At 35.7% G+C, this 20,092-nt stretch overlaps 1 protein-coding gene and 1 long non-coding RNA gene across 4 annotated transcripts in view; one reads left to right on the top strand and one right to left on the bottom strand.

The window, feature by feature from the left end:
* Nucleotides 1-20,092, top strand: part of KIAA0825 — a 407,300-nt gene that overhangs the window by 358,081 nt on the left and 29,127 nt on the right. The window lies entirely within an intron of this gene.
* LOC308616980 overlaps nucleotides 18,660-20,092 on the bottom strand; it is a 56,374-nt gene continuing 54,941 nt past the window's right edge. For both annotated transcript variants that reach the window (XR_014015798.1, XR_014015799.1), the window contains exon 4: nucleotides 18,660-19,537. This is a non-coding gene — a long non-coding RNA (uncharacterized lncRNA). The remainder of the gene's footprint in view (nucleotides 19,538-20,092) is intronic.

The raw sequence follows: 20,092 nt of genomic DNA, 5'->3' as shown, positions 1-20,092 counted from the left end.
ACTATAGTTTAATAATTTTAAAAAACTCTCTAAAAATTTGAAGAAATTAATCACTTAAGGTCCTGATATATATGCTCAAATTCTACATTTCTAGGGAAATAGCAGCTCTGAGGAATGATGGAGATGTGCTCTTTAAGTGGGGAATACAGCAGAAGAGAACAAATCAAGGAGAAGCAGAGTTTCTATAAAAGGGAGCAGAAAGACAAGGAATAGGAGTAGGAGATAATAGTTGTACTGGTGTTGGAAATTTTTCTCTTTGTGGGTTGGTTTAGTTTGGTAAACAGTAGAGTGAGAGGTGTAATTTCATCCAGTTCTCAAGTCAGTGGTCATGAGTTTAAGTGCTAGTTCTGTTTTATTTGAACTGTTGCATACTAGCAGAGTAGATTCTGGCATCTCCTATAAAGATGCAGGTGCTGGCTATTAGTGGTCAGGATGTGGAGCACAGAAAATGTAAGAGGCTCTGAGGGCCCTATGGACAGATTTCCAACAGCATCTTCCACCACTGTCATTTATCCATCAGTAAAACCACTAAGTACTAATGCAGCCATATCCTGTTGAAGAAAAGACTTGACAAAGAGAGCTATGAATTGATCACTATGACTGATAACTAAATTTGTCTGAGGTTCTATAAATACTATTCTGACTTTTAAATATCTATTTTATACAACTTTGAATTACACATGACTGTAGGATATATGTGACTTTATTGTTGATTCTCAAATATTTCATATTGAATAAATTAATTTAAAAAAATTTTATTTTATTGAAGTATAGTTGATTTACAATGTTGTTTTAATTTCTGCTGTACAGCAAAGTGATTCAGTTAGATAGATAGATAGATAGATAGATAGATACATACATACATACATACATACATTCTTTTTCATATTCTTTTCCATTATGGTTTATCACAGGATGTTGAATATAGTTCCCTGTGCTATACAGTGGGACCTTTTGCATCTGCCAATCCCAAACTCCCAATCCATCCCTCCCCCACCCCTTGGCAACCACAAGTCTGTTCTCTATATCTGTGAGTCTGTTTCTGCTTCGTAGATAAGTTCATTTGTGTCAGTTTAGATTCCACATGTAAGTGATATCATACGGTATTTGTCTTTCTGTTTCTGACTTACTTCACTTAGTATGATAGTCTCTAGGTTCATCCACATTCTGCAAATGGCATTATTTCATTCTTTTTTATGGCTGAGTAGTATTCCATTGTATATATGTAACACATCTTTATTCATTCATCTGTTGGTGGATATTTAGGTTGTTTCATGTCTTGGCTATTGTGAATAGTACTTCTATGAACATAGGGGTGCATGTATCTTTTTGAATTATAGTTTTGTCTGGGTATATGCCCAGGAGTGGGATTGCTGGATCATATGGCAACTCTATTTTTAGTTTTTTGAAGAACCTCCACACTGTTGTCCGTAGTGGTTGCACCAATTTACATTCCCACCTACAGTGTAGGAAGGTTCTGTTTTCTCCACACCCTCTCCAGCGTTTGTTATTTGTAGATTTTTTAATGATGGCCGTTCTGACCAGTGTGAGGTGGTACCTCACTGTAGTTTTGATTTGCATTTCTCTAATAATTAGCAGTGTTGAGCATCTTTTCATGTGCCTGTTGGCCATCTGTATGTCTTCTTTGGAGAAATGTCTATTTAGGTCTTCTGCCCATTTCTGGATTGGGTTGTGTTTTTTTTTTTTTTTTTTTTGCGGTATGCGGGCCCCTCACTGTTGTGGCTTCTCCCGTTGCGGAGCACAGGCTCTGGACGCGCAGGCTCAGCAGCCATGGCTCATGGGCCCAGCCACTCTGCGGCATGTGGGATCTTCCTGGACCAGGGCACGAACCCGTGTCCCCTGCATCAGCAGGCGGACTCTCAACCACTGTGCCACGAGGGAAGCCTGGTTGTGTTTTTTTTGTTTGCTTTTTGTTGTTGTTGTTGTTGGGTTATATGAGCTGTTTATATATTTTGGGAATTAAGCCCTTGTCAGTCACATTGTTTGCAAATATTTTTTCCCAGTCCATAGGTTGTCTTTTTATTTTCTTTATGGTTTCCTTTGCTGTACAAAAGCTTGTAAGTTTGTTTAGGCCCCATTTGTTTATTTTTGCTTTTATTTCTATTGACTTGGGAGACTGACCTAAGAAAACATTGGTACGATTTATGTCAGAAAATGTTTTGCTCATGTTATCGTCTAGGCGTTTTATGGTGTCATGTCTTATATTTAAGTCTTTAAGCCATTTTGAGTTTATTTTTGTGTATGGTGTGAGAGTGTGTTCTAAATTCATTGATTTACATGCAGCTGCCCACCTTTCCCAAAACCCCTTGCTGAAGAGTCTTTTTCCCAATGTATATTCTTGCCTCCTTTGTTGAAAATTAACTGACTGTAGGTGTGTGGTTTTATTTCTGGGCTCTCTATTCTGTACCATTGATCCATATGTCTGTTTTTTTTTTTTGCCAGTACCATGCTGTTTTGATTCCTGTAGCTTTGTAGTATTGTCTGAAGTCTGGGAAGGTTATGCCTCCTGCTTTGTTCTTTTTCCTCAGGATTGCTTTGCCAATGCTGGGTCTTTTATGGTTCCATATAAATTTCAGGATTATTTTTTCTAATTCTGTGAAAAATGTCATGAGTAATTTGATAAGGATAGCATTAAATCTGTAGATTGCTTTGGGCAGTATGGCCATTTTAACAATACTAATTCTTCCAACCCCAAATCATGGGATATCTTTCCATTTGTTTGTATCATCTTCAGTTTCTTTTATTAATGTTTTAGCTCTTGGCATATAAATCTTTCACCTCCTTGGTCAAGTTTATTCCTAAGTGTTTTTTTTTTCCTTTGGTGCAATTTTAAAAGGGACTGTTTTGTTTTGTTTTGTTTTGTTTTTACAATCTCTTTCTGATATTTCATTGTTAGCATAAAGAAATGTAACCGATTTCTGTATGTTAATCTTGTATCCTATTACCTTGCTGAATTCGTTTATCAGTTCTAGTAGTTTTTGTGTGGAGTCTTTAGGGTTTCCTATATATAGTATCATGTCAACTTCATATAATTGACATATAATGACAATTTTACCTCTTCCCTTCCAATTTGGATACCTTTTATTTCTTTTTCTCGTCTGATTGCTGTGTCTAGGACTTCCAATACTATGTTGAACAGAAGTGGTGAGTGGGCATCCTTGTCTTCTTCCAGATTTTAGTGGGAAGGCTTTCAGCTGTCACCATTGAGTATTATATTGGCTGTTGTTTGGCATAAATAGCTTTTATTAAGTTGAGGTGTATTCTCTCTATATCCACTTTGGTAAGAGTTTTTATCATGAATGGATAAAATTAACTTGGAATTTGGATAAAATTAATTGAATTTGGATAAAATTAATTTAAAAAATTTTTGGTAATATCTTTTGATAATATGAAATCATCAATTAAAAATCTATATTAGAATTTATTGGATTTTTAATAGAAGTCATTGATGCTTTATTTATATATTCATTTATTTATGCCTTATTTTGTTCATAATAGGATTTAAAATAATAGTTATATATATGCTCCAGATTAAAACCCAGATTCTTTCATAGGGAAAAGAAATCAAACTCAGGAATTTAGAAAATTAGTTTAAAGAAATTGGATTTAGTCAATCTAGAGTGGAAAGATTATTGATTAGTCGTCAGACAGAAATGGGTATGAATTTTACCTCTGCCATTTTGCCTGAAGACTTTGAGTAAGTCACTTCATCTCTCTTAATTTCAGTATTTTTATCTCTAATCTGGAGAATATAATCAGACCCCACAGAGTTACCATGAGTATTTGATGGAATGATGGGGTACAGACAGTACTTGAGGGCCTGACATATAACAAATACTCAGCTATGATTAGCTTAGGACCCAGATGAATACATGGCAAAAAAATGCAAGACAGAATTGATTAAATGTTACATTTGGGGGTATAGACATTCAACATGAAGGAGTTGAGAGTCGCTGAGACCTGAGATAATCAGAAAAGATTTGTAGAAATGTAATAAGGTCTAGAAATATGGGGAGGATTAAGGGAGTGTCTTACGTCTTCCATTAGGGCTGCTATAACAAAATACCATAAACTGGATGGCTAATAAACAACAGACGTTTATTTCTCACAGTTTTGGAGGCTGAGGAGTCTGAGATCATGACAGCAGCAGATTTGGTGTCTGGTGGTAGCCCGGTAGCCCACTTCCTGGTTCACAGGTAGCTGTCTTTTCACTGTGCCCTCACACAGTGGAAAGTACAAGGGAGTTCTCTGGGGTCTCTTCTATAAGGGCAGTAATCCCATTCATGAGGGCTCCACCCTTAGGACCTGATTGCATCTCCAAGGACCCACCTCCAAATATCATCACTTTGGGGATTAGGTTTCAACGTATGAATTTGGGGGGGATGCAAATATTCAGTCTATAGCAGGGAGTGAGAAAATGAAATCTTGCTAGGTGAAAGAAAAAGAACAAGAAACAGAGGCAAGATGAGCAACATCTTGTCAGGAGGCAAGAGAGATGAGGCCAATCTGCTCCAGATTATCCCTCCACGGCCTGACAGTGACAGGAGAGAATGGCAGGAGACTGGTTTGGAGAGAGACAATTCACTTCAGTTTGGATTTTTAAGATTTGAGGTAACATGATATCTAAGTAAGAATATACCTCATATTACTGGAGATGGGGTCAAGGAATTCTGAAGAGGCCATAGATTTGCAGGACTTCACCTCATAGCGATACTTAAACCCAGTGAGCTCTCAGTGACAGGAGAGGACTGAATTTGTACAGGATACAATCCAGTTACAGAGGAGAAAGCAGAAGAAGCTCAGTCAAAAATAAACCCACCAAGAGGGGTGGTTAGAATTTTAGGAGAAAAGCTAGAATAGTGGTGTGGAGAACAGCATTCAGCAAGAGGGGGTAGCTAGAAGCCTGGGGAGGGCAAGGAGAGGAGATGGTCTATGAACAGCTGCTTCCTTCCTTAGATGGATGGAACCAGGATATCCAAAGGGAGCCCTGAAGGAGAACCATTGTCTGGGGAGGGACACTGACCGGCTGTTCTGCCTCTGTTGGTTTTGCCTTTCCCTTGGATTCACTTGTGCAGATGATCACCTTTCTGCTCCTCCCTGACTCCTGCTTCCATACCCCTACCCCTAGACCCAGACAACACCTTTTCTAGTGCTTTAGCCCAAAATGACCTCTTTTAATTCTCCCTTAGAACAATTGGGACAGGCTAAATCTTTAAGAGTCTTTACAAAGTACTTAGAAACAACAGAAGAAAATACACAGGAGTCGGTCCAGAGCATGGACTCTCCAGAACCAGATTCCCTTGGTTCAGATCCAGCCTCTCCCATTTAGTAGCTTCATAACCTTTGCAAGTTAATCTGTGTGTTGGTTTTCTAGTGTGAAAAAAATGGGAATAACAACAGTACATATTTCACAGCGTTGTTGTGAGAACCAAGTAGATCTAATATGTTTAAAGCTCTTAGTTGAGTGCCTGGCACATTTGTTTAAAGCTCTTAGTTGAGCGCCTGGCACATTTTAAGTGCAACATAAGTATGTGCTATTAAACAAGTACAGAATACAAAGAATTGAAAGAGCAGTATGCATAATGTTTAAGAGTTACTAGAGCCAGCTCTGCCGTATACTAGCTCTGTTACTTTAGACAAATGATTTAAGTTCTCTGGGCCTCAGTTTCTTCAGCTATAAAATGTGGGTACAATACTAACTGCTTTATAATTGTGATGATTGAAAGAATCAGTACATGTAAAGTGTTTCATAAGTACTTAATAATTAACAGACATTATTATTAGCTGTGTGGCTTACCAATGGAGCATCCTTATCACCAGGGATCACAGGTGCTGTTCCATTTTACACCTGATACAGGCAAAGAAAGCCACCCCCTCTCCCTGGGCCTGGCAAGTCACCATGGTAGATACAGCTTTTTTCATGTCCTTACCTCTTCACCGTCAGGAGCCACATGAATGGACCACCCTTTGTCTCACCTGCCTAAGCCTGCTCACATTTCCTCTCCAGTCTACCCTTTTCTGTAGTGACTATGTGTGCTGATTTCACCCTTCATATGAACCTCTCAAATCAACTGGGGGTGGGGGAGGGAGCTTTCTCTTAGAGTAGAAACCATTTTCAGTATTAACATCTGAACTTAGCATTAATATAACACAATTTAAGCACAATGAAATTGAAGATAATATAGTAATGAGTAGAGGAGAAGCGATTTAAGGGTCAAAGCTCTAAAAGGTCCCTTCTCTAAAAGCAGAGACATGCAGGAAAGTCAATTCCACAACTAAAAAGTCTGGAAAGAGGTTTTTATGGCAAAGAGCTAGGGACTTTTCAAGTCAGGGACAGTGCACTTGAAGGGAAGGAAATCTTGTTGTAGCTGGATCCCGAACTCATCAGCTCCATCTGCCCAGAGCCACCATTTCTTACCCTGATGTCTGTTGAAGTGGATGGCAGGTTGCTCTGGCCTAACTTAACCTGTCACCAGACAAACATTCTGCCACCAGCACAGACAGGGTAGTTCAGAAAAAGTTCTTGTCAGCTGGATTAAAAAACTGCCTTTATATCCCAACCATTTGGATGCTTCTGCTTCCAGATACTGTGCAATCGGCAAGTGTCCATATGAAGGTACTTTAAATAGTCATTTCCTCAAAATAACAATCTATAAAACATAAATAGTAAATTTCATTTTGCCATAAAAGAAAATTAGATTATCAGAAAGAGAGGCTATAAATCATATGTTATACATCTGAACTTTTTATGTACCATAACTAATCACTTGGCTATCAGGGCACTGGGGGAATTACAATAAATTATATTTTGTGGGTATGCACCACATGAATGAAGCCAAGATTATTATAGAAGTGACCTTCACCTTGTGTGATGTCATAGAAAAAATGATGCTGCCCTAATAACTTCATAGGGTTAATTAGTTTCAGAGAACACACAAGAGGCAGCGATGTCACAGAGCTTTTTTAAATTTTCTTTCCCGTGGGAAGTTGGGCTAATAAAAATGAAAAACATTTCAAGTAGCTGAGTAAGAAAGAAGAGTTGCATAGGGTTAGAAGGAAATGCTTTAGTGCTGTCTGCTTAGAAGGCCTAGTTCTCTTTTTCTGTAAGCTGCAAATCTTATTCTTTTCTTGTGCATCTTTTCCCATTGACTTGGGAAGCTTTGAAATGACCATTGTTTTCAAAACCTGCTCTGAAGATGGATTTTTTTAAAATTTGCTGATGAACGTGAATCCATTTAATCAGACAGGGACCTCTGCAGATAGGGAGACATTTATCTGTATAAAATATGCAGCTTTGTTTGTTCTCACTGCTTGGTTCCTCAGTGGGGGTGGAGGTAAAGTTTCCACAGTCATGCTGGTTTCAGACGAATAGATTTGCTGGTGTCAAAGACAGGCTGTGGCCCTCCACTGGCATCTGGGGTACAGAAGGCTAAATCTTCTGAATAGAGCCATTGATGATTACATTTGGGGGAAACTTAATCATAGAGTAATTAGGCTTTAATTCTTACAAAAACTTACAATTAATTGGATCTTTTATACAACTTTTTTTTTGTTTGATTTAAAGTACCCTGTAGGTTAGTTATAGAAACTTAATTTAAATATGGATTTAATTAGAATTGTTTTATGATTTTAATGAGTCTTAAAAGTCTTTTGATGAGCAGCCTGTATAATTATAGTATTTAAAATGATTGGCTAAATGCATACTTTTATAATTTACCTTTCAGGAAACTGTATTTTTACGGAGGCTATTTTTTGTATGATGAATTGTTTCATTTTATGTTCAGTTTTTGTGGGAATGGGTACTTATTACTGCCCCTAATCACCCGAGTGTTTTCTGTCTAGAATGAAATTAAACTTTCATGGAATCAAAAGCATCAGGCAGTAGCCCAATACCACAGTTAAATTTAATCACAGAAATATTTTTGTTTTTACTATAAAGGAAACTGAATCATTGCTAAAGCTTTTAGCTGGGGATTCAATTTTCCTACATAATCAGGTACAAATAAGTTACCTAAGACAAGCTCTTTTTCTATAGAAAAAAATGTGATTTTAGGCAAATGACTTGCAATTTTTTTAAATGAATGCAATATGGAGTTGTCAACTTTTTAATGCACTGTCAAAACAACTAGAAATGAGCACTTTCAATAAACATAAAAAGTTTTAAATTAGAAAAGAAAGGAAAACATTAGATACTTTCTTTCCTTTGAGTTGGTCCCAATCCAACCTATATTAAGTAAGATAACTTACTTTGATATTTTTTGGCTGATTAAAAAAAGTTATATTAAATAAGTAATATTAGGACACATTTTTATTTTCCTTTTTTTTTTTTTGCGGTACACAGGGCTCTCACCGCTGCGGCCTCTCCCATTGCGGAGCACAGGCTCCGGACACACAGGCCCTGCGGCCATGGCTCACGGGCCCAGCCGCTCTGTGGCATGTGGGACCCTCCTGGACTGGGGCATGAACCCGCGTCCCCTGCATCGGCAGGTGGACTCCCAACCACTGCGCCACCAGGGAAGCCCTATTTTCCATTCTTAATGACATTATTATGTTCTAGCCTTCATATGTTCTATTTTTAGGTCAGATTATTTACATGTGCTTGAAAATCAATCAATGCAGTTTACATATCAAAAGAGTATAGGAGAAACACCATATGGTCATTGCAATAGATGTAGAAAAACATTTGACAAAACCATTTCATGATAAAAAAAAAAAAAAAACTGTGAGCAAACTAGGAACAAAAGTGAACTTACTCAACTTGATTAACGGCTCCTGTGAAAAACCTACTGCTAACATAATACTCAGAGATCAGCAACAAGGCAATGATGTCTTTTATTTAACATTTACTGAAGATCCTAGCCAGTGCAATAAAACAAGCAAACGAAATAAAATGCATGCAAATGGAAAAAGGTAAAAGTAAAGTGTCCATAATTGCAGATGACATGATATAAACGTAGAAAACCCTAAGGGATCCACAAAATAGCTATTAAATCTTATAATGGAAAAGAACCTGAAGAAGAATATATACATGAATATAACTGAATCACTTTGCTGTACACCTTAAACTAACACAACATTGTAAATCCAACTATACTTCAAATAAATAATAAATCTAATGAATAAATTTAGAAAATTGGCAAGATACAAGGTAGAAATAAAAACTGGCATTTTTATAAACTAGCAACAAACACTTGACAATGAAAAATTTTAAAACCTCTATTTAAAATAATCCACAATTACATGATCAATTTATTTTTGAGAAAGATACCAAGGTAATTCAATGGAGAAAAAAACATAGTCTTTTCAACAAATAGTACTAGAATAATTGGATATCTGTGTGGGGAAGAATATTAGCCTTGATCCTTACCTCAAAACTTCCACAAAGATTAGCTCAAAATTAGTACTAGGCTTAAATATGAGAACCTAAACTATTAAACTTCTAAAGGAAAACACAGGAGAGAAAATATTTGAGATACCAGATTAGGTAAAACGTTGGACAAAAATTAAATAGGACATAAAAAGCACGAACTGTAAAAGAAGAAATAAAGTTTAAAATGGATTCTCATCGAGATTAAAAATTTTGTCTTCCAAAAGACAAAGTTAAGAAAACAGAAATCCATGCCAAGATTGGAGGGATATTTTCACAGAATATTTCTGACAAAGAGCTTGAATCTAGAATACATAAAGAACTCTTACAACTCAGTAAGAAAAAGACAAAGGTGTACAGCAAAGTGATTCAGTTATACGTGTACATATATCCATTCTTTTGCAGATTCTTTTCCCATATAGGATAATAACAGAATATTGACTAGAGCTCCCTGTGCTATACAGTAGGTCCTGTTGATTATCTGTTTTATATATAGTAGTGTGTATATGTTAATCCCAAACTCCTAATTTATGCCCCCTCCCCCACATTTCCCCTTTGGTAACCATAAGTTTGCTTTCCAAGTCTGTGAGTCTATTTCTGTTTTGTAAATAAGTTCATTTGTATAATTTTTTTGAGATTCCGCATATAAGTGATATCATATATTTGTCTTTCTCTTTCTGACTTACTTCACTTAGTATGATAATCTCTAGGTCCATCTGTGTTGCTGCAAATGGCATAATTTCATTCTTTTTATGGCTGAGTAATATTCCATTCTATACATGTACCACACCTTCTTTATCCATTCCTCTGTCATTGGACAGTTAGGTTGCTTCCATGTCTTGGCTATTGTAAATAGTGCTGCAATGAACACTGGTGTGCATGTATCTTTTCAAATTATGGTTTCCTCCAGATATATGCCCAGGCATGGGATTGCAGAGTCATGTGGTAGTTCTATTCTTAGTTTTTTAAGGAATCTCCATACTGTTCTCCATAGTGGTTGTATCAATTTACATTCCCACCAAAAGTGTAGGTGGGTTCCCTTTTCTCCACACCCTCTCCAGCATTTATTGTTTGTAGACTTTTTGATGATGGCCATTCTGACCGATGTGAGGTGATACCTCATTGTAGTTTTGATTTGAATTTCTCTGATAATTAGCAATGTTGAGCATCTTTTCTCATGCTTTTTGGCCATCTGTATACCTTCTCTGGAGAAATGTCTATTTAGATTTTCTACGTATTTTTTTGATTGGGTTGTTTTTTGTTTGATATTGAGCTGCACGAGCTGTTTGTATATTTTGAAGATTAATCCCTTGTCAGTCACTTCGTTTGCAAATATTTTCTCCCATTCTGTGGGTTGTCTTTTCATTTTGTTTATGGTTTCCTTTGCTGTGCAAAAGCTTTTAAGACTGATTAGGTCCCATTGGTTTATTTTTGTTTTTATTTTCATTACTGTAAAAGGTGGATCCAAAAAGATATTGCTGCAATTTATATCAAAGAGTGTTCTGCCTATGTTTTCCTCTAAAAGTTTTATAGTATCCAGTCTTACATTTAGGTCTTTAATCCATTTTGAGTTTATTTTTGTGTATGGAGTTAGAGACTGTTCTAATTTCATTCTTTTACATGCAGCTGTCCAGTTTTCCCAGCACCACTTACTGAAGAGATTGTCTTTTCTCCATTGTATACTCTTGCCTCCTTGCCTACTCTTGTTCATAGGTTAATTGACCATAGGTGTGTGAGTTTATTTCTGGGCTTTCTATCATGTTCCATTGATCTATATGTCTGTTTTTGTGCCAGTAACATACTGTTTTGATTACTGTAGCTTTGTAGTATAGTCTGAAGTCAGAAAGCATAATTCCTACAGCTCCATTTTTCTTTCTCAAGATTGCTTTGGCTATTTAGGGTCTTTTGTATTTCAATACAGATTTTCAAAATTTTTGCTCTGCTCTGTGAAAAATGGCATTGGTAGTTTAACAAGGATTGCACTGAATCTGTATATTGCCTTGGGTAGTATAGTCATTTTGACAATATTGATTTTTCCAATCCAAGAACACGGTATAGCTTTCCATGTGTTTGCGTCATCTTCAGTTTCTTTATCAGCATGTTATAGTTTTTGGAGTACAGGTCTTTTGACTCCTTAAATAGGTTTATTCCTAGATATTTTATTCTTTTTAATGTGATGATTAATGGGATTGTTTCCTTAATTTCTCTTTCTGATCTTTTGCTGTTAGTAGAAATGCAACAGATTTCTGTGTATTACTTTTGTATCCTGCAACTTTACTGAATTCATTGATGAGCTCTAATAATTTTCTGGTAGTGTCTTTAGGATTTTCTATATATAGTCTCATGTCACCTGCTAACAGTGACAGTTTTACTTCTTCTTGCATAAACAAAACTAAAAGACAACCTATGGACTGGGAGAAAATATTTGCAAATTATGCCACCAAGAAGGGCTTAATTTCCAAAACATACAAACAGTTCATACAGCTCAATATAAACAAACAAACAAACAATCTAGTCAAAAAATGGGCAGAAGATCTAAATAGACATTTCTCCAAAAAAGACATATAGATGGCCAACAGGTACATGAAAAGATGCTCAACATCACTAATTATTAGAGAAATGCAAATCAAAACTACAGTGAGGTATCACCTCACACCAGTCAGAATGGCCATTATGAAAAAGGTGTTGAGGGTGTGGAGAAAAAGGAACCAACCTACACCATTGGTAAGAATGTAAATTGGTACAGCCAATGTAATGGAATATTATTCAGCCATAAAAAAGAATGAAATAATGCCATTTGCAACAACGTGGATGGACTCAGAATTTTCATACTAAGTGAAGTAAGCCAGACAGCAAAAGACAAATAAAGACAAATATCACATGATATCACTTATATGTGGAATCTAAAATAATAATAATAATAATAATAATGATATACATGAACTTATTTACAAAACAGAAATAGATCCACAGACATAGAAAACAAACTTATGGTTACCAAAGGGGAAAGGTCAGGGAGGGATAAATTAGGAGCTTGGGATTAACATATACACACTATTATATATAAACTATTATACATAACCAACTAGGACCTACTGTATAGCACAGGAAACTATACTCAATATTTTGTAATAACCTATAAGGGAAAAGAATCTGAGAAAGAATAGACATATCTATGTATAACTGAATCATTTTGCTGTATACCTAAAACTAAACCAACACTGTAAATCAACTGGAACTTCTATACATTGCTGTTAGGAATGAAAAATGGTACGGCTGCTTTGGAAAACAGTCTGACAGTACTTCACTGGGTTAAACCTATATTTATCACTGTGCCCAGCAATTCACTCCTAGTGAGGTAAAAACACATGTCCACACAAAGATATGGTTGTTCATAGCGGCATTATTCATAACAGCAAAAAGGGCGGCAACCCAAATATCCATCAACTGTGAAATGGATAAACTGTGGTATATCTCTACAATGAAATACTACTCAGCAATAAAAAGGAACAAAATATTAATAACTCAGAAACATGAATGAATCTCAAAAATTTGCTATGTGTAAGAATTAAAAACTAAGGTCCAGGTACTATAAGATTCCAATAATATGAAATTCTAGAAAAAGCAGAACTATAATGACACAAAGTGGATCAAGTGACTGCCTAGAGCCAGAGTTGGGAAATTTTATTGAGAGCAAAGCGGCATGAGAAAACTTTTTAGGATGAGGGAACTCCTCTTTTTCTGATTGTGGTGGTTCAAACAATTTAATTCAATTTAATTGTATGAAACTGCCAAAATTCATTAAACTGTTCATCTAAAATTCATTAATTTTACTGTATATAGGTAACACTTCAATAAAGGGCATTCCTAAAATAATTTTTACATGTGGAGTTTCTCAAGAATTCAAACGGTATAGTTCAAATGAGGTCTTTTATCTATACCGTATTCTTTCACCTTTAATGATTTGTACATTTAGTTTTTTCCTCAACTACAGAATTATAAATAATGTTTAGTCAAAAGGTGTGCAAATGACTAATAAACGTATTAGTCATTTTACTGTTTAGATCTTTTCTTTTTCATAATAGGCCAAAGGAGGCCCAAAGCTGGCTAAAAGTTTTAGAAGTGATTCAGTCTCCTTTATCATGAAAACACTGCTCTGGGTTTCGGTATCAAAAGATACAAACATAAAGGAGTTATTCTGTGATTTTTGTTCCTTTCTTTGTTTTTTAGACTGTAATAACTCCATATAACTACTGGATAATGGAAATGAAGGTGATTGGTGGGAAACATGCAATTAAATGTGATTATAAATCATGCTCATTGGAAAGGTCAATGTCATTTTGATACTTTTAAAAATTTCAGGGCAACTAACAAGTATGTTCTTTTGTCTGCCTTTCTACCAACCTCACCCAACTTAGTGGTCAATTTAATCAACCTGATACGAAACTACTAATATTACTAATAGAATGTCAAAGGTTGTAGGGACAGAAACATCTACTGAATGTAAGTTAATATATTAAACAAAATGGCGCCTTTCCACTATGGTTATACAAATGCCCAATTTATTGCTTCTTTTGGGCTTCCATTCACTCTTTCATAAAGTGTCTTTTATCTTCAACACTGTATTTTCCAAACTAATGCTAAATTACAGAAAATTGAGCATTTCTAGGACCTTGGAATGAAGCAGACAATCTACTGAAAATAATCTTCTTAAATTACTGATTGTGACCTAAGAGATGTTATATAAATAACTATCAAATTATCTGCTTATTTTATATTTTGTTTCCTATTTATTATATTTAAGTTTTTTAGTAATTGTTTTCTTAAAAAAAAAAAAAAGTCCTGCTAGTCATTCCATGCTGAGCAAATTAAGTAACGTGTTCTGGATCAAGTATTTGCATCTTAAATATCCAAATATATAAGTACAATTAATAAAGAAAAGTATATTTGTTTTCAAATACTTGAAGGACTCTTACCTAATATGGAAGATAGTCTTTGTTTGAAATTCCAAGTGTACAATTTAATGAATTTTGGTAATTTCATACAAGTAAATTGAATTAAATAGCTTGTACCTCTACAGTCAAGATACAGAAGAGTTCCGTCATTCTAAAAAGTTCTCTTTGCTCTCAATACATTTCCCACCTCTGGCTGTAGGCAGTCACTTACCTACCACAGGAGATGGTCTTGTTTTGAGTTGTTTCAGAGTGTGATTTTTACTAATGGATATGAGTTAAAGAGATATCAGTATGATATAAGGAAGAGTTTTCTGACAATTAAGTATAAACTCTTCATCAATTAGAGAGGTCTGAACACTTGCAAATTAAAATCAATGCCTCAAAGTCTCTTCCCATTCCAGGGTTCTATGACTATCTCGTTCGTGCTTTGGAATAGCATGTTCTAGTTAATTTGCATTTTTCTGAATAACCCTAAGTTAGCTCTGGGTAACTCTTCAGGTTTTTGTTTCAACACTTGGTGACAGTCTTTATAAAATGTGTTATAAAAGTGTTCTGTCTTATTATCTTGGTGTACATTGTGCTAGATTTGTGGGGTTTTTTTTATGATTGAGAATGTTGTGATGACTTGGAGTCACCATCATTTCTGAACATTAATCATTACTGACAAAATTATCAGTGAAGAATATAAGGGAGTTTAGGTTCTGTAATTTACTTTTAAAAAAATAACTCTCTGATCTCAGTTTTCTTTGTTTTTCATCTTTTTCTCCTCCCCTCCCATACCCCCAGTAGACTCCTCTTTCCACTGTCTGTTCCTAACTGCATCAACTGGCTTTCCAGTCTGAATCTGAATTGGTGAAAAATGCCAGTTTTCTTTATTGCTTGTCTCCATGTCCTCTAACCAGATATTTCAAATTTACCTTTTCTTCTTCTTATTCAACAACTCTCTAGCCATGCCAACCCTTCCCCTTCCTCACACCTGTCTTATCCTTATTACATGCCTGCGTGGATTATTTCAACAACCTCTTTGTTTACAGTCTTTCCCAATTCTGATTCACTTTTATATTTCACGGTCAACCTAATCTTGTCCAAATTCAGTATTTCATTCCTTAGCACAAGAACTTGCAGGGATTTCCTACTGTGTGGCCCATCAATTCCAAACTACTCCCACTAGGCTTTTAAATCCCTCCACAAATGGCTCTACTACATGACTTAAGATTCATTTGTTGCTCTATACACACTGGCCCTTTTCTGCCTCTGGAACACATGTTCCTACCCTCATGTCTTTGCTTGACATGACATTGTTGCTCCATCATCTTTACTCTATCCGAACTGAAGGCGTCCTTCAAGTACTACTTCCTTCACAAAACCTTTTCAGTCAGCTCCTATCCATACCAATTTCTAAAGAATGGAGAATGCTTAGCTCTCAATAACTCCCTTCATTTTTACACATTAGCTCTATCTCTGTGCTGGATTGTACGGTCCCCAAGGGCAGAGACCAGATCCTATGTTGAATTTGTTTCCCCATAATGTCAAGTACAATGCAGGGCACATAGTATATAGTATTCCTAACTTTACAGTGTACTTTTCACATATTTTCTCTCTTATTTTATATCCCATAAATAACATAAATACCTGCAGATCGACTTATTTGTTGTCACTCATTCCTTGCTTACATGAACATCACTATCATTTATTGTTCTGAAAGATCTCCTCTTACCTCTTCTCTTCTTCCAAATGTAAATAGTATTCACTACTTTATGAAGGTCAATAAATATTGGCATTGATATACCAGTAAGGAAAGAAAACCATAAAAGCGAAAGTATGAATTATCTGTACTATACTAAATGAAATCAATCCTAATCATTAAAAGTTACATAGAGTTTTTAAAAAACTTTAAATGGCCTAAACTTATATGCAGATAAAACAGAGACCCACAATTCTTTATCTGCAATTCTGAATTACAGAAAGCTAAGCTGAAAGTCTTTGTAAGTTTATAGTCTTAATTTATCCCACTTAAAATGAATGTTTATATGTTTTGCTGCAAATCTATTAATATATTGGGTTATAGGGTACTGCCCTAGACCCTGTTGGGAATGCTTCCTAATAAAAAGAATGTGTATTGTATTACCTTTTTAAAATCTAAAATAAGGTCTGAATTCTGAAAATGACCTCAGTGGTTTCAGATAAGGGATTATGGATCTGTAATACATTTGTATAGTGCTCTGCAACCTTTCATTTAATAATATCATTTGATCCTCCAAATAATGTTATAAGGTAGCTACTACTACTGTTATTATTTCCATTCTCCAGATTAGAAAAGATGCAGAAAGATTAAGTGACTTGATGGTGGATGATAGGACTGAAGCTCATGTTTTCTAATTTTAAATCCTAATCCCTTTTCTATGTCAATACTTTGAGCAGATGCTTTGGAAGTCATTCTGAGTTGTAGATTCTTCATAGACAAAATACAGAAGGTACAAACTTAAGATAAAATGATGACTTAAAAAGATACCAAAGATTAAGTTTCCTCTGAGTTGAACGTTTAGAGTCTAATACTTTCTAAAGACTATATGCATATATATGTACATGTATATATGTACATATATAAGTAGTTTGTAAAGTCAATTTCACTTCCCGTTAATATAACTTACATGATAATAGTACAAAATCTGTACCTAAGTTTCTTAAATATCTTCATGTATAAACAATAGGAGATTTTTGTTGACCTTGGAGAAGATATGAGCCTTCCTTTTAGACTAAGAACAGAAAGCAGATAAATATTCTAATATAAGGAGTATGAGGTGTATGTTTTTGTGGCTAGGGAATTTGTTAAAAGGTAGAAGAGGGCTTCCCTGGTGGTGCAGTGGTTGAGAGTCCACCTGCCGATGCAGGGGACGCGGGTTTGTGCCCCGGTCCGGGAAGATCCCACATGCCGCAGAGCAGCTAGGCCTGTGAGCCATGGCTGCTGAGCCTGCGTGTCTGGAGCCTGTGCTCTGCAACGGGAGAGGCCACAACAGTGAGAGGCCCGTGTACCGCAAAAAAAAAAAAAGGCAGAAGAGAAAGTAAACCATAAATGGGATGGGATGGCAAGTAGGTTGGCTTTCCAGAATGAGAATTCTTGTAAGAAAAGGGTAAAAGAACTTGAGTCCAGGGACTGTGTCCTAGGCATACTTGTGTTCCAAGTGTTCAGCTGGGTGCTTGGGCTTAGTAAATGTCCAACAGATGAATGACTACCAAGCGAAACTAAGTATGATAGAAATGATAGGCAAATATTTCTGAATCCTGTTGTTCAAAGCTGAAAAATAAAACTGCATCAAGTTTAGGATACTCACAGAATGGGTCATTACAATTTTGTAGAACTAAAACTTCCTTAATTCCCATATTCTAAGAAAAGCACTGAGTTTTGAATGAGCCAACTGAAATTTAAATTCTAGCTTGGCCACTGGACAGCTGTGTGGCCTGGTACAAAGTACATTTAAAAGTCCCAGTTTCCTTAATTGTAAAAATAGGGATAATAATATTTACTCTGAATAGTTGTTTTAGGATTAAATTAGATAATATATAGGAAGGGATAACATAGCACCCAATACATGGTCATCCTTCTTTGTGCCCCTGCTTCCTTCCTTCCATCCTTTCATCCATCCTTCCATCATTAACATCCATAACACCTTTCCAAAGTAGCCAACTCTGGCCATACTTTTGGTGTAGTCTGAAACTGAGTCAGAAAAAAAAGACCCACAAAATTCTCCTCTTGCTGTTCTGTGCTCAGGTAAACAAGAACACTTGGAGCAGAGCAGGAGAAAGGTGAGCTACAAGAAGGGCTTTAGCTACTGAGAACCTGCTCTGCACCTTCCTAGAGATACCACAGTGCTACCTACCTATTTACTCATTCACTCCTCAAGTACTTGCTTAGCGGTATTACCAGGTATAATACTTCACTAGGTTCTGAAATTATTGAGATAATAAATTCAGTCCTCAAAAAGGCAGGGGACCACATGGTAGGAAATACAGAAGTTTAAAAAATAATTGCAAATCATCTCTCAAGGTATATAACAGTAGAAGTCAGTAATCACATACCTCTGTATTACCATAAAGGAAAAAATGAGATATCTTGCCTGAGAGAAGCAGAGGAGGAGTCTGGAGACAGAGGTGGACAGAGAAAACTTGGCAGAAGAGGGGACATTTAACATATTCGGAAAGATCTTAAACCTTTAAAATCTCTTAGGATTTTTCCATCTTCGGTCATGGTTAAACTGTAAAGAATGAAATTGATATATCAAAATTTCAATAAATGTTTTATTCTTTTTATTGGATCAAGTTTTTACAAAATGCTGGTTTCCATTGTCTTTATGTTGATGTAGTTTTGTTCTCTCCTAGCTCTCCTCCTGACTGGATGAGCCACAGCACGTCTTACAGCAGTAATACATTAGGTTAATAAAGCAATTATTTAATTGACTCTAATTTCATTGGCATTTCTATTAGCTAAAGGAAAGAGGTTCAATCACTGTTTACATTTGTAAAGCCAATATTATGGTTTAAATTATGGCCTTTGGACAAAATTGAAAATTGAAGCCTGATAATCCTTAAAGCAATATTTACAGAGGACTCTTTGTCTTTGTAAAGAATAAAGGGAATGGAAACAAGAGCACATTAAATCAGAGGGGCTTTTAAATATTCATTTTGCAATCAGCTTCACTGGTTTCCAGGCCACTATCTACCTTCATCATTCTTTTTGTAAAGAAATACCAAATCTCTTGCTTTAATTAGCCTGTGAAATAGAAACTACTGGTTCACATTTTTGTTTTTGATTCTGGTGTACAGGAGTTCCAGATATAACTCTCACAGTACAAATATTATTCTTCAACAGAAATATCTTGGGAGATACTGCTAAAATTAGTAATTCAAAAATGCCGACATTTTGAATAGGTAGCTTGATTTAAAGTGCGTGCTACCTAACACCCCCTAGTAAAACCTCTTACAACCACCCAATGAAATAACTATAAAAACACTAAAACTGATAAAAACTAACAACTCCAAGATCAGTCAGTAATCCTGTTGTCAATGGTTTTCCATGAATCACAAGATGATAGAAGTGGTCTAGATGGAGTTCTCTTACTTTAAAGATGAATGATCCAAAGAACCCAAATAGTGCTTGTGAAAATATGCTCCAGCTTGAGGGAATGTGAAAATCACTCTGAAAAACAAATCAACAAACACACAGAAACATGCTTAGTATCAGACAAAAAGGATCAGACAAAAAGGTTAGAACACTCTGTAGTATCCTCCATAGGATATAAGGCAAGCCTCTGAACAAACTGTAGAAACCCATAGGTTACAATATGTAATGCAAGAAAGAGAAGCAATGAGATGCAATAACAAGAGGCCAAAGTAACAACGGAAGTGGATAAGATTTGGAAAAAAGTAAAAGGATTTAAGTTGGCACTAAAGAAAATCAAATTAATTTTTATATGTAGTTAATTTTAAGAAGGAGGAAAACAGATTTAAAGCATCCAGGAAGGAAAAAATAAAGCAGGTTACCTAAAAAGGGACAAAATTAGGCTGGGCTTAAACTTCTCTGAAGCATTAAGTGCTATGAGATGATGGCACATCTACAGCATTTTTTTAGTGCCATCTTTGACTTACAGAAAGGTGACAAAAATAGTACATAGATTTCTCATTTACCGTTCACCCAGATTCCCCTTTTCAACATCTTACATAACCAAAAAACACTTATCAAAACTAAGAAATC

Source organism: Mesoplodon bidens, assembly GCF_964165515.1.
Source record: "Mesoplodon bidens genome assembly, chromosome: 4".
Taxonomy (NCBI): Eukaryota; Metazoa; Chordata; class Mammalia; order Artiodactyla; family Ziphiidae; genus Mesoplodon; species Mesoplodon bidens.
Note: the sequence above shows the minus strand (reverse complement) of the source record. Positions and strands in the feature narration are given on the sequence as shown.